The sequence below is a fragment of the Protopterus annectens genome, chromosome 2.part1 (assembly GCF_019279795.1).
Source record: "Protopterus annectens isolate FY-2018-M chromosome 2.part1, PAN1.0, whole genome shotgun sequence".
NCBI lineage: Eukaryota > Metazoa > Chordata > Ceratodontiformes > Protopteridae > Protopterus > Protopterus annectens.
Window position 1 is genome coordinate 861090208 of NC_056729.1, and position 13215 is coordinate 861103422.

Genomic DNA, 13215 nt, shown 5'->3' on the forward strand with positions numbered 1-13215 from the left:
CCAAGTTTCTGTTGTGTAGTTTTATTGGTGTGCAGTATATGCTGGTCAAATTTGTATTATAATGGCTAGACGTTTACTGTGAAGTTACAGTTTCAATGGTAGTTTTATTTACTGACTTTATTGTAAAGCTTTTTTTTTGATTTTGGCAATGTTTGAGGTGAAAAGTATTAACTTAGTTTTATTGAGGTTGATTCTTTCTACCAGGTTTCTATGGAGGAGAAAGTTTTGGGGTAATTTCTTGGAGCTTATTTATTGTTGAGACCATAAATATTAATGTTGAGTCATCTGAATACTGAACAAACCTACCACGGTGAGAGGAGGTGCGGAGGTTACTAATAAATATATTGAAATAGGAGAGAACCCAGGATATAACCCTGTGGGAGACCTGTAGTAATTGGTTAAAAGGATGAGTAGGTTTGTTGCCATTTAACAGCTTGTTACCTTCCAGATAGGTAAGAAACCATGAGAAAGAGTATTGTGAAAGCCCTATTGAGGAGAGTCAAATGAGCAGTTGCTGTTGAAGACAATATCAAATGGCTTTGACCAGTCTAAGAACGTGGCGTACACAAGCATACCATCATTTCTATGTCAGTTTATTATATTGGTAAAATGTAATAGACCAGTAGTGGTGTTGTGCTCGGGCGTAAAGCCATGTTGTATTTCTGACAGCAGGCTGTTTGAGGTTACATATTGCATCAGCTGCATATGGATGCATTTCTCTAATATTTTGGCAAAGAGGGGAGAGAACTGCTATTGGTCTGTAGTTCTGAAACTCTATAGATGTGCCGCTTTTGTGAAGTGTTATGATGTAGAATTTTTTCCACAGTGATGGACATATCTTTCTGCTACGGACCTATTAATTATGGACACAGGGAAGCCTATGACTTCTGTGGCCATTTTCATGTGGTCTAATGGCAATTGGTCTACAGCTACAGAAGTAGTTTTTAGCCTGTCACAAAGTACAAATAAATAAATACATTTTACATTAAATAAGAGATTACAATCCCACCAAATGTGCTGTGGTGCATTGAAAAGACATGCGTGATATTTCTCAGAAGTGAAAGAGTATAGAAGTCCTTGTTCACCTATTCTAGAGTGAAATAAGTCACTTTCTGAGAGCAGTGTGTGCTCTTTGGAGTATTTCACCCTTTCCTAGTGCAGTATTACTGTTGGTATATATACATTTGAAGGCCTGGGAGTGCAGCAGACTTATTTAAAGCTGTTCATTACATGTAGGCAGCTTTTGAGGAATGTATAACATATGAGTGACCAATTTATGATCTATCATCATAGAAGCCTAGATATTTGATAATGCGACTATTGATCAATTAACTAAATTTCAACCAATGATGATCAGACTGAAAAAAATGACTGCATTTCTTTATGTTAACTTCATTCTATGGATAACAGATTAATTTTATAGTATTGCTGTTATCGTGGACAGATATGAATGTCTCAAGTTCATTAATGTCATCATAAAATACACTGAATGCAAAAATCATAGTCTGTAACCAGTATAAAACAGACTGAGAGACAAAAGGCTACAAAAAATAGTACATAGAAACCATATAAATCTTTGTTGTATTTTCATTAATAGAAAAATGCATGGGAATATTATTTTGATTGCAAACAAAAGGAAAAAGCTATATCCTGTAACTGAATGAACAGAAAATTTAATGGCGTGTGAGCAGACAAGGGCATGATGAATGAATGCTTTATTAGTTCTGCCCAGGGATTAACAAAGGGGATAACAGATATCTATATTGAATTAACTTTGCAGATTCCCCTTTCAGAAGTGTCATTGATAAGTGATTAGTATGCAGTAGGCAGATATCATACAGAGTATGAAAAATCATTGGTAATTTAATAAACAATTCACTGAAGCTGCATCAAAGATTATCCTGTCATTCACTTAACGTATTTAAATGCCACGTTTAACTAATGCTTATTCTACACAACAGTATATCAGTGCAGTATCAATAGTTCATCGGGTAGCAAGCTCACTGTCGATTAGAAGATCAGAAGTCTGCAGGTTCTGTGTAACTGCCAGCCAGATACTTGCAGTCACATGTTAGTATTAACTGTGTAGGACAGCATAAGTCATTGCTGCCCTCCTAAATTCTCATGCTTCAGATGAGATGAGAAATGAAATTCCCATCTGCTGAAGATGTAGGCAGCTCAGGTAGATGTAAAATATCTCATGGCACTTACTGAAAAGTGTGATGTTACTTCAGTGAAAATAAAACAAAACTCAAAAATACAAAAACACTACAATCACAGTGGCAGAGAATGAGAAAGGTTTAATGTCATAAGTAAACCCTAATACGACTCAGTATTCCTCTGACAGTAGCCCTTTCTAATTTATAGACAGGCCTACTGCAGTGATTCTATGTGGTCTGTAGCATCACCATGGTGTGTTGTCTCTATGGCTGTACTGAATGCTAAAGATGCATTCCATGACAGCAGCCTAGAGCTACAAGCTATGTGTTCCCCCCCTGAAAATGTATGACTTAAGGGAGTTACACAACCAAGCAATTCAGAGACCTTGCAAAAGGAAGATCTGGCAAGTGTCTGTAGAGAGGTGTGCGTGTGTGTGTGTGTGTGTGTGTGTGTGTGTGTGTGTGTGTGTGTGTGTGTGTGTGTGTGTGTGTGTGTGTGCGTGTGTGCGTGCGTGTGTGTGTGTGTGTGTGTGTGTGTGTGTGTGTGTGTTGTTTAAGCCTAGGAGGTCCTACTCGAGTGGTTAGATCAGGGATATTACCATAGGTGCGTGTGTGTGTGTGCGTGTGTGCGTGTGTGTGTGTGTGTGTGTGTGTGTGTGCGTGCGTGCGTGCGTGCGTGCGTGCGTGTGTGTGTGTGTGTGTGTGTGTGTGTGTGTGTGTGTGTGTGTTGTTTAAGCCTAGGAGGTCCTACTCGAGTGGTTAGATCAGGGATATTACCATAGGTGCGTGTGTGTGTGTGTGCGTGTGTGCGTGTGTATGTGTGTGTGTGTGTGTGTGTGTGTGTGTGTGTGTGTGTGTGTGTGTGTGTGTGTGTGTGTGTGTATGTTGGGAGGAGAGTCTACCATACCTCTCAACTTCCCTTGACTAATGAGTACAGCTTGCTATATGGGGCAACACTGCACATTATGGAGATTCTTTAAATATTACTCTAAGTCACTTAAAAACTTAATAGAATGGCAGACCTGGCATTATTGATTGGTTGTAAATATCTGTGGTTTCTGTGGGACAGGGAAAATATAAGAAGTAAAATCAGAGGCAGTTGAGGGGCATGGCCTGTGTCCGTGTGTGAGTCCGTGTGAGTGTGTGTGTGTATGTGTGTGTGCGCACGTGTGTATGCATGTGTGTTTGCATGTGTGCATTTGTATGGGAGAGTGAACGACTGGAGGTTTCTGTGGCAATGCAATGCATGGGCTGCTAATCATGATTACAGCAGGCAAGTATTGATTAGCACTCACAGCAGCACAGTGCAATTCAGTGACATTCAGACTGGCTGATAATGCATCCTTTCCTCACTGTGGCTAAATATGTCTCTGAACTGCATTTCACATGGTCAAGGAAACTCCCCCTTTTGGCTCCAGCAGTTTTCACAACATTAGGAAACATTTTCTGAATCCTGGCCAATGTTAAGCATAACCTCATTATTAGATAATATTAAGTCCATTGGATTCCATAACCACATCACAAGATTTCTCATAAAATGATACAGAACAGCACTCAATTCCATTGTCAGACAAAGTAGCAAACAACAAAATCAGTTCAAATAACATTCTGTAGAGAAGTAAAAGTGTAATGGCTATACATAGTGTTACCTAAAGATAACTGATATAGGCTAGGTACTTGCAAAAGTATCAAAAAGGTACAAATACTAACACAAGACAGGTGAACATGCTATTGTCTGTTTTGCTTAAAAGAGAGAACAAAATGTCTCCAATGTTATTGTTTACTTCTTCACGCTCTTAATTGAGACTTTCCAATGGCAGGCACTCCAAAAATCCTAATGACTGTGGACTTCATTAGTAAAAGTCCATTTGATCTTGATAGTCATGGGGCATTTTGAACCAAGCATTGCAACCTGGAGAAATATGAAAATAACTTAAAAAATAGCACAGCAGCTTTGAAAGAAAAAAATTATTCAGTTTAATTTTTGAAAGTGTCATCTTCCTGACTAGCATTGTAAAAGGTCTTTTAAGGACTGAGTTCTTTGAATTCTATTTTGCATTCAGGACTCTCACACTGCTTGAATTTCAACAGTAGAATGCTACTAAAGACCCTTCTTGACTTATTAACCAAGTTTATTGTTCAATTTATGCTCCTGCTTCCAAAAGCATTTGCACTCTGTATTGCATACAACCTTGAGTATTGATGATATGACCAATTCCTTAAAAGACAATCATAATTCCTTGTTCTCCTTAGGCAAATAAGGAGTAGAGGTGAACTTCTTCAGATTCCAAAAGGAGTTAGCACTGCCCGAGACTAGAAAAAGTGGAAAGTATACTTTAGATGAGCACACAAACATGTACATTCAAAGCAATGGCACAGCCAGCTGAAATCTATGGACATTTCTGGCATAAACAGGTGCATTATCTTGTGTTAACAGTGAAACTGCAAGCATTATGTGGGGAAAGCCTGCACGCATGCTGTTACACTGTTGGCATATAGGAGGTGATGTATGTGAGACTGCACTTACGATGCACCATGTATTTGCATTTGCACTTGCACCCTTCACCCATGATGCTGGTGGAAAACATCTGTGGGCTAAAGTTGCACACGTGCAGTATATCACCATCTCTTGTAGCTGTAGTTTTCCCTGTCATGTCGGCAGTAATACTGTTATCATACATGTAGCATCATGCACTCTAGGTATTCTGGAACCATCAGGTGTTATATGTCAAAGATCAGATCACATTGAACTATATGCATTGGTAATAGTGGTCACATGTTTATGAGTCCCATTATCTGATCATTCCATATATATACTTGTTCTGGATTAATGTTTCTTGGTTACTGTGTATACAGTGCTCCCTAGTATGGCATCTATTGTAGGCACAGACTTAGAAATAAGATTAAGGTCTCACTGCAGCATGGTTAAAGATCTCTGCAGGACTAACCAATATGTTTTTAAAATGATGCATTTTACCTTTTTCCATTATTGTTTTTACATAGTTTTCTAATGAAAGGGAACTATATATTAAATAATAGTATTCCATAATTCCATAAGGAGATTTTATTTGAAATATTGAAATATTGCATCAATGTGATTTTCAGATATTGAATGTCTATTATGTCTGCCCAAATTTTAATGTACATTTTTTTATTTTGTTTATTACTACTATTTTAATACAAAAATATATAAATCACTGTACTATAGTATTTGCTTCACCTCTATATTTAAATTTGTTTTTACTGATTGCACACTCTCCAACTTTTTACTTTTATCTTTCATCTGTTTTATAATAAAGCATGATAAAAAAGTTCAGTTGACTTTAAAAGAAGATCCACATACTTTCCACCATAAAACGCAATAGAGGGTATCCTATCTGGCATTTCTGTTACATATATCTGTAAATATTCCTACTGTTAAGGGGGTTTATTTAATTATTCCATAACTGCAAAAACGCACCTCAAAAAGAAGTATTATGGTCACTGGGGAAATATAGGTCAAGGCAAAATAGGTCTTAACATAACCAGTTTAGAAAAGCAGATCTTCCTCTGAAATAATAGAGAGAATCAATTTCAGAAATGAGCACTTTGTTCTTTCTTATCATGGATTAATTCTGCTGTTCCACACTGTCTAAAGGATAAACAAATGTCACCCCATTAAAATGCTTAGGAAATGTAACCTCCTAATTTCTTCCAACTGTTGTTATGGGTTTATGGCTGACCAAGTATGCAGATGATGATGACAGTAAACTTAGTGCCATCATAAACTCCCCAGTGGAAACTAATATCCTCCAAGAGGGCCTTTCCCAAACCAGCAGCTGGCATCTAAACCATGAACCAAAAAGAAATGCCAAAAAATATATAATAGTATCCTCACAGAGACTAAATCAGAATGGGAAGAGCAGTCTTTTGTAACTGTCACATGACAACATTGACAACACACACCTGAAAACTGAGCCAGTAGTTAAGGACCTGGGATCCTAGGTAGACTGGAAGGTGTCCTTCAATCATCATCTATCCACTATTGTAAAAAGTCATTTTTATTGTGCAGTTTATTATAAAAGGTATGGCTTCTATGTCCAGGAATGTGGTGATTCCACTGTATTCTGCATTCATCAGGCCAATAATTGAGCATAATGCTCATTTCAGTATGCACCTGTTCAAACATCTGAGACAACCTGAATGCCCACAGTGCTTTTCTCTTAAGAACTTCAGGGACTTAAATCATAAAATTATGCAGACTGGCTCAAAACCTTGTGCCTATTTTCAGTGCCATACAGACTACTGGGAGTATATCTGTGCCTTGCTTTAGAGACTCAATAGACCTTAACCTGTCAGCTAACAACACACAGTGAGCATCACATTCTCTGACTCTCACCCATACAAATGCAACATTCTCATACAGACAACACAAATATTTCTTACACGGATTAACATCAATCATTAACATCAATACCAAAGCCTACTAGAACTCTTAAATTTAGCTATCAGTGTAAATTCCCCAGTACAGCCTCTTCATGTACCCCCCACATCACCAAGTCACCAACAACAAACCACTCTTGTATCAAATATTCATAATCCAGCTTCTGTAAATATTCTTATGATTTGAGACTCTATTGTTAGATGTACAGATTCCATGCCAAACAAGCTGAGAATGATAAGTAAGTTTGCAATCAGCTGCCTCTTTGGAGCCAGGAATGCTGAGCACTCAATACCTTTTCCACCAAAAGGTATGACTGTGATATGATTGTAGTCCATATGAAATAAATGGCATGACTTACAACAACCTGAGCAACAAATAGTGAGACAAACTGGCACTTGCTAGAGAAGTATCAGATAAGGGTAAGACTGCTTTTCTTTAGACACCTCCCTTCACTGAAAAAGATGCATCTTCAGACATAAAAAAGGTGATCAGTGGTGCTCTCCAGGAATCTGTGCTTGGTCCCTTTCTGTTTGGCATTTATTTCTTCAGCCTTAGCACTCACAACGATTCCTGGTTGATCGAATTTGTCAGTGACTGAAAACTGGGTGTAAATATTAAGCACCATGAAGTTATGTTGACCTTTAAAAAATAACTAACACAAGTTAACACATGGTGTTAAGAAAAAGAGCTGAAACAGAACACCAAGGAATGTATCACTGCAGCTACAACACTGACAGCACCCCATTATCAAACAAGACAGGATCTGAACACCTGGTTAGATAGAGCTCTTCACCCTTTATCACCATGTGGCAAATGTATCAAGAAATCCTTGTATATTTCACAACTAACTGCCAAAGGCATCTTTTCCAAATCCAAGAAAGTCATTGTTCCCTTATATTCTGCACTAGGAAGACCCATTATTGAAAATAACATCTTTTTGCATGTATCATACAATACAATCATAAAAAAATAAATATATAAAGGCCAAAAATCTTATTTATCCCAAAAGAATGTACATCTTGTCCCTGTTCTCTTTGTATTAGAGACCTATGTGGGGAGATTTATGCCTTGCTTACTATGCTATACTTGACTTCGTTTTTCTCTGTAAATCAAATACTCCAGCCATCACTATAACCAGAGACCCAAACCTACATTAAGGAATAAATAAACCAAAATGGAGGAACAGGGCCATCACCCAACTTTTCCTCTTGCACTGGGATAAACCTCCTTTGCAGATAAAGCAATGTGATTTCTTCTCATCCTTCAATGGTAGATATGATAACTGGATGTGAACTGTTAAACTTATGCTGGAACTTACAGGACTCAGCCTCTGTGAAGAAATTGGTTGAACCTGAGAGTAGTTATCAGCAAAGATACAGTTGCTTTGAGTATCTAATGCTGCTAGGATCCTATGGGATGCATCCCTATTCTCACGATCACTATCTGTCTACAGCCTGCCATTCCCAAACCTGCTTCTCACTTACCTCCAAAGGAAAATGCCCATAGACACTCTGCAGTTCCCACATATCTCTGTGAGGCAGTCCCATCCCTACATGTTACAAAATATACAGACTAAAGGCAGCAACATTATCCTAATTACCATTACCCAGGCTTCCAAAGCCTGAACATTATGAGACCATTTCCAAAAATGTTCCCACCTTTTTCTTTAATTGCCTCCAGTTAATTTCCTTCATCCTCTTCACCATCCTTTCTACCATCAAACATACCCACAGCCTAAATATTGTTCTTTCCCTGAGAAAGTAAAAAAACTGCTTCCACATTTTCTACACCTACTTACCAGCTATCACCACTGTCGGCATTGTTTGGATGGTAATACAACCCTGTCCCTGCACCAAACTTCTAAAAATTTAAACAACACCTAGGAGCAACACCCCCACCTCCTCTAGAATCAATGCAGTGCCATCAGTGAATATATACTACTATTGCTAGCCACAACAGCCTTACCATCCAGAAAATTTCTAACTCTGTGTGCAACTTTCACAATGACTAGTAAGAAAAGAACAGGGGGCTTAGTACACCACTCATGGATTTCCCTCTGCAATTCCACTCCATCTGTTTTCCCACCACTGAGAACCTTCTTTGCCCTAAGCTTACAATATAGAGGGTCTGCTGCACATATAATGCATCTCTTCCCTGTTATCTGCTCTGCCATATAAACAATATCTCTTAAAGAGCCATGTTGATGGTCTTTTGAACATCCACCAACACTACCCCTTTCTGTACATTCCATTTCTTTTGACACCATCTATATAGTGTAAATGTGACCCCCAATTATCAGTAGAGGATATGCCTCTAATTAAACCCAGCCTGACGGACTCATCTTACTACATTTGACAATACCTTTCTTAAGCTATTCTGCTTAATCTTTGAAAAATGTGTTTGCATCCTCATTAAAAAAAGCTCAGTCTGATTAAAATCCATAGGCCATCCTTGTCCCCTTTCCAACTGAACAGCTTCATCATAGCCACTTTCCATACAGCCCTTGGTGCCTCATCATACTTGCTTATCTCAGTAAAGACCCTCACTAACATGCAAACTATCTACACACCTATTATTTTATAGCAGTTAATGGGACAACTGTCTCTTCCTCAGCTTTGCTTTTCTTCACATAATTTATTACTGAAATTGTTTCACCTTCGCTTATTACTCCTCTTGAAATACTCTAAATTTACCTGCAAATCCTGGCTTATCCCAGTTCTAAAAACAGCTTCTTTAGTAATTATCTTCCTGTGTAAATTCATTGAAAACCACTACTAATTTTGACTCTACTAACAATGTGACCCCCCAGCATCATACCTTATTCATCCAGCCTGAAACCATCACTTCCACTTTGATACTTTAACTTGCGTGGGGGCATTTTCACCTTCACTTCCTCTTTCACTCACCTAACTGTCCCTTCATGCTGAGTAAGACTCCAGCTGTGGTGTCTCTGTTATTTTAATATCTTCCTTGATATTAAAAAATAAATAAACAAACAACAATGTGTCCTGAGTGGATTTGTACTTTTTCTTCTTTGATATTTCTTATTCTAAATTCCTGCTTTTCTATGGCCATTCCCATCCCTTGCTGTAACTATGATAGCATTTCTCCCCAATCCAGTTCCATATGCTGTCCATCTGCTATCCTCATATTTTCCAGCAGTTTAACACCACCTTATCCATTATCATTCTCCTGAATAAGATTTTTACCGGATTGCATTCTAGCCTTCCCTTCTTATCCTTTCTTTATCTTCCAATGGGTGCTTCATCATCTCTGGTAATCAATCAAATGAAATGTTATTCTTCCACTTTACTGGAGCACATTTTCATTCCAGCTTTCTATGGAATTCCTAACCCAAAACACCACTGCATGATCAGATAAGTTCCTTTCCAAAATTTCAACTGCCCTAATCTATTACTAAGTCATAGTGTCTGTAACAAAACAAACTAGTCTGATAGTCTATTTTCTCTCACTTCAAAATAATAAAAGACATTCCCTTTCCCAATGAACTCCTCCATATATCCATTGGTTTTCCCAAACTCCTTTCTATAAAACTTCTTTGATTTGCAAAGAATGGCATCTTCTGCCCTAAAGCATATTCAACTCCAGTACCATCGCAAAATTGAAATCTCCTTATAGCACAACCCTGTCTCCTTCCCCCTAAGATCCTTAACAACTCCTAAAACTAGTTGCTCCCACTCATCTTCTCCATTTGTCCATAGCAAACTCCAATGCCACACCTTTTCCTCCTGTTAACAGCAGTGGTCATATCACTGACCCCAGGCTGAGCCTGAAATTGGTCAGAATTGGTCAGTGCTTTACTCCAGTTAACAAATTCAATAAATTAAATATACAAATGTATGACCACCCATGTACCCTTCCTCACCACCATTTCTTTCTTTCTTTTTTAGTCCTGTCTTACTCATAATCAGAATACCAACACCCTTTCCTGCTTCTCACAGAATCATAGCCCAATCTGGTAAAGCATCTCTTCTGCAGTTTTCTGACTAACCTTCTTCTTAACTTTATTTTATATTAAAAGGAATAGCTCCACATTTTCACTTTTTCATTCATTAATTATATCTCTTATGTAATATGGGCACTTGGCTTCTCCAACATTCAGTGTTTCTGTTCTAAGGCCTCCCTACTCCAGCAAAGACCCTCATTGGCATGTCACAGAGTTTCTGATAGAGATGGGTCTAGAAAGCCTTTGGCTGCGAGTGAAAAGTTCTTCTAAACTTTCCCTTCTACCTCCCAGCAGCACTGACTCTTGATCACAGACAATCATTCCTCCAAGTATGGGCATTAAAACCTTTCCTAGGCATCACCTTCTAACATCTCCCAAGCATAATCCCCCCCTTTCCCTCACATCCCTCAATATGCTAAGTTCCCATCCTCAGCAAACTCCCTCTACACATTTCTGGCTAGTCCCAGCATTCCCATACCTGATTCTACCTGTCATGCTTTCAACATCTCCTCTTGCAGTCATCCACAATTGTTCAGATAATCCTTCCAATGCATCATTCTTCATTACTAAACGGCAAGCTCCCTGATGGAGTACAAACCTAAGCAGTCTTCCCCTTAAAAAAGAAGGAAACATTCTCCCACAATCACCAAGTGATGTATTGCAAATAATGTATTTTCCCTTGAGCAATCCAAATAAAACATGTTCATCTCCATCTACTGTGAAAGTGAACTTCACATATTACAGCAATTAAAGAGTTTTGGGACCCCATACATAACATTCTGCTTAATAATCATCTCACATCAAAGAAAAGTTATATCCTGATCCCTCACTTAAATTAAATACATGACAGACTATTATATTGGTGGTAGAATCAATGCACTGCTAGACCTATGTCACAAATCATGAGTTCAAATTCTGCTTCCCCTATTCCATGAAATAACATGACCAACAGAAACCAAAAAGAGAAAAGTTAGAATGTAAAAGAAATTTACAAAGTGTACTACAGGGTCACTGTACTGTATGTCTTTTAGCACCAAGAAGACTTCCTCCTCCCTAAGCCCTATACTTAACTCACTCATTCTCACCTCTAAGAAGAAAATGTTATCACCTGATTTAGCCACATATTTGTCTCTGTTGTGAGGTTTATAATGAATCCCCCAGTAAACCATTTCAAAATGTCAAGCATCCCAAAACAGGAAACCATAAACATTTGTAGCTTACATGAAGAAAAACACAGAAGAATAAACTTGGAGACTTAACTCTTATCATCTTAAATATTTGTCTGCAACAAGACTTCTCTCATCTTGATATGAATAACAAGTTTGTGGAAAGGAGATTGTTTAGTCCTTTCTACTCCTCAGATTTATGGTCAACTATAGAGCTAACAGTCCCACTCAGAAACTGAAGTAGATCTCTATGGATTTCTTGTATACCATCAGCTACCCTCTCACAGCAAGAATTCTACACTGGTCGTAGTGCTACCACTCAGGTCAGAACAAAAAAAAAATGTTATATCCATCCTAAGACCACTTGAAAATTCTTGGAGAGATTGGTTGCTCTGTATAACCATGTAATTGACAGGAAAACAAATGAAAAATAGAAAAGAAACAGTATGGGGACATGTCACTTAAGGAAATAAGAGGAAGTAAGCTGCCCAGCCTTAACTGCTCTTATCTCAACTACATGTGTGCTGCACTCCCCTTTTCTCATTCTCAGCTCCCTCCACTCTTTGTATTCATCTTGTAATCTTACTGTTTCTTCTGCTCTGATTAGCTGCTTCAGTCCATCACTATCTCAGTCTTCAGTCATTAACAAAACTATACAGTAGAGTGTTGATTATCTGAACGTCGATTATCCAAAATGTCAGTTATCCGAATGCAGCCTTCCAAAGTTTTCAGGTAGAAAAAAATCATAAAATCTGAATATGTAAACATTATACGCATTTGTTTTCGTGTGCTTTTTGAGCTTGTACTGCAATAATATTTTTCTACTTACAGAAAATTTGTTCTATTTTTCTTGTTTAATGTTCATCAATAAAATTTTTAGCAGTTTTTATAGGGTTCAATTATATGTTTGATTATCCAAACAGATTGATTATTTGAACTATCTTAGGTCTCAATTAGTTTAGATAATCGACTCTCTAGTATTTTGAATTCTTGGCAGTAACTCACTGAGATTGCCTAAAATTTGTCCTCTCTTTTGAAGCATTAACATTACCTTTACGGGGATAATTGCCCTTTTATGTAATGGTTCATAGTTATTTCTTGCATTCTTTCACTGTCTGGGCTTTCCTGCACAAATACCAACGTAACTTCATGTCTATCCATCACTGCATTGTATCACAGATTCTTCTTAGCTTCAGGAGCAACATCTCAGAATGCATAGAAGTCTGATATACAATCTCTTGTTCCATCTCCTCCACATTGCAGACCTTCCACTATGGGATGCAACCATTCTTGGCTTGATTGTAATAGTCATGGAACAGCACTCATAATTCCTACTTCTGTATGTCGCTATCAACTGGGATGGAGACCTCTTCTGAATAACTGCATTCTATCTTCTCAAGTTTTCAATGACAGGAAGTATCAGGGCTCTCTTGTGAGAAATATCAAAAGGCAATCCTTCCATATCCTGTAGCTAACAGTGTCAAATTTGCCTTGCTGCTT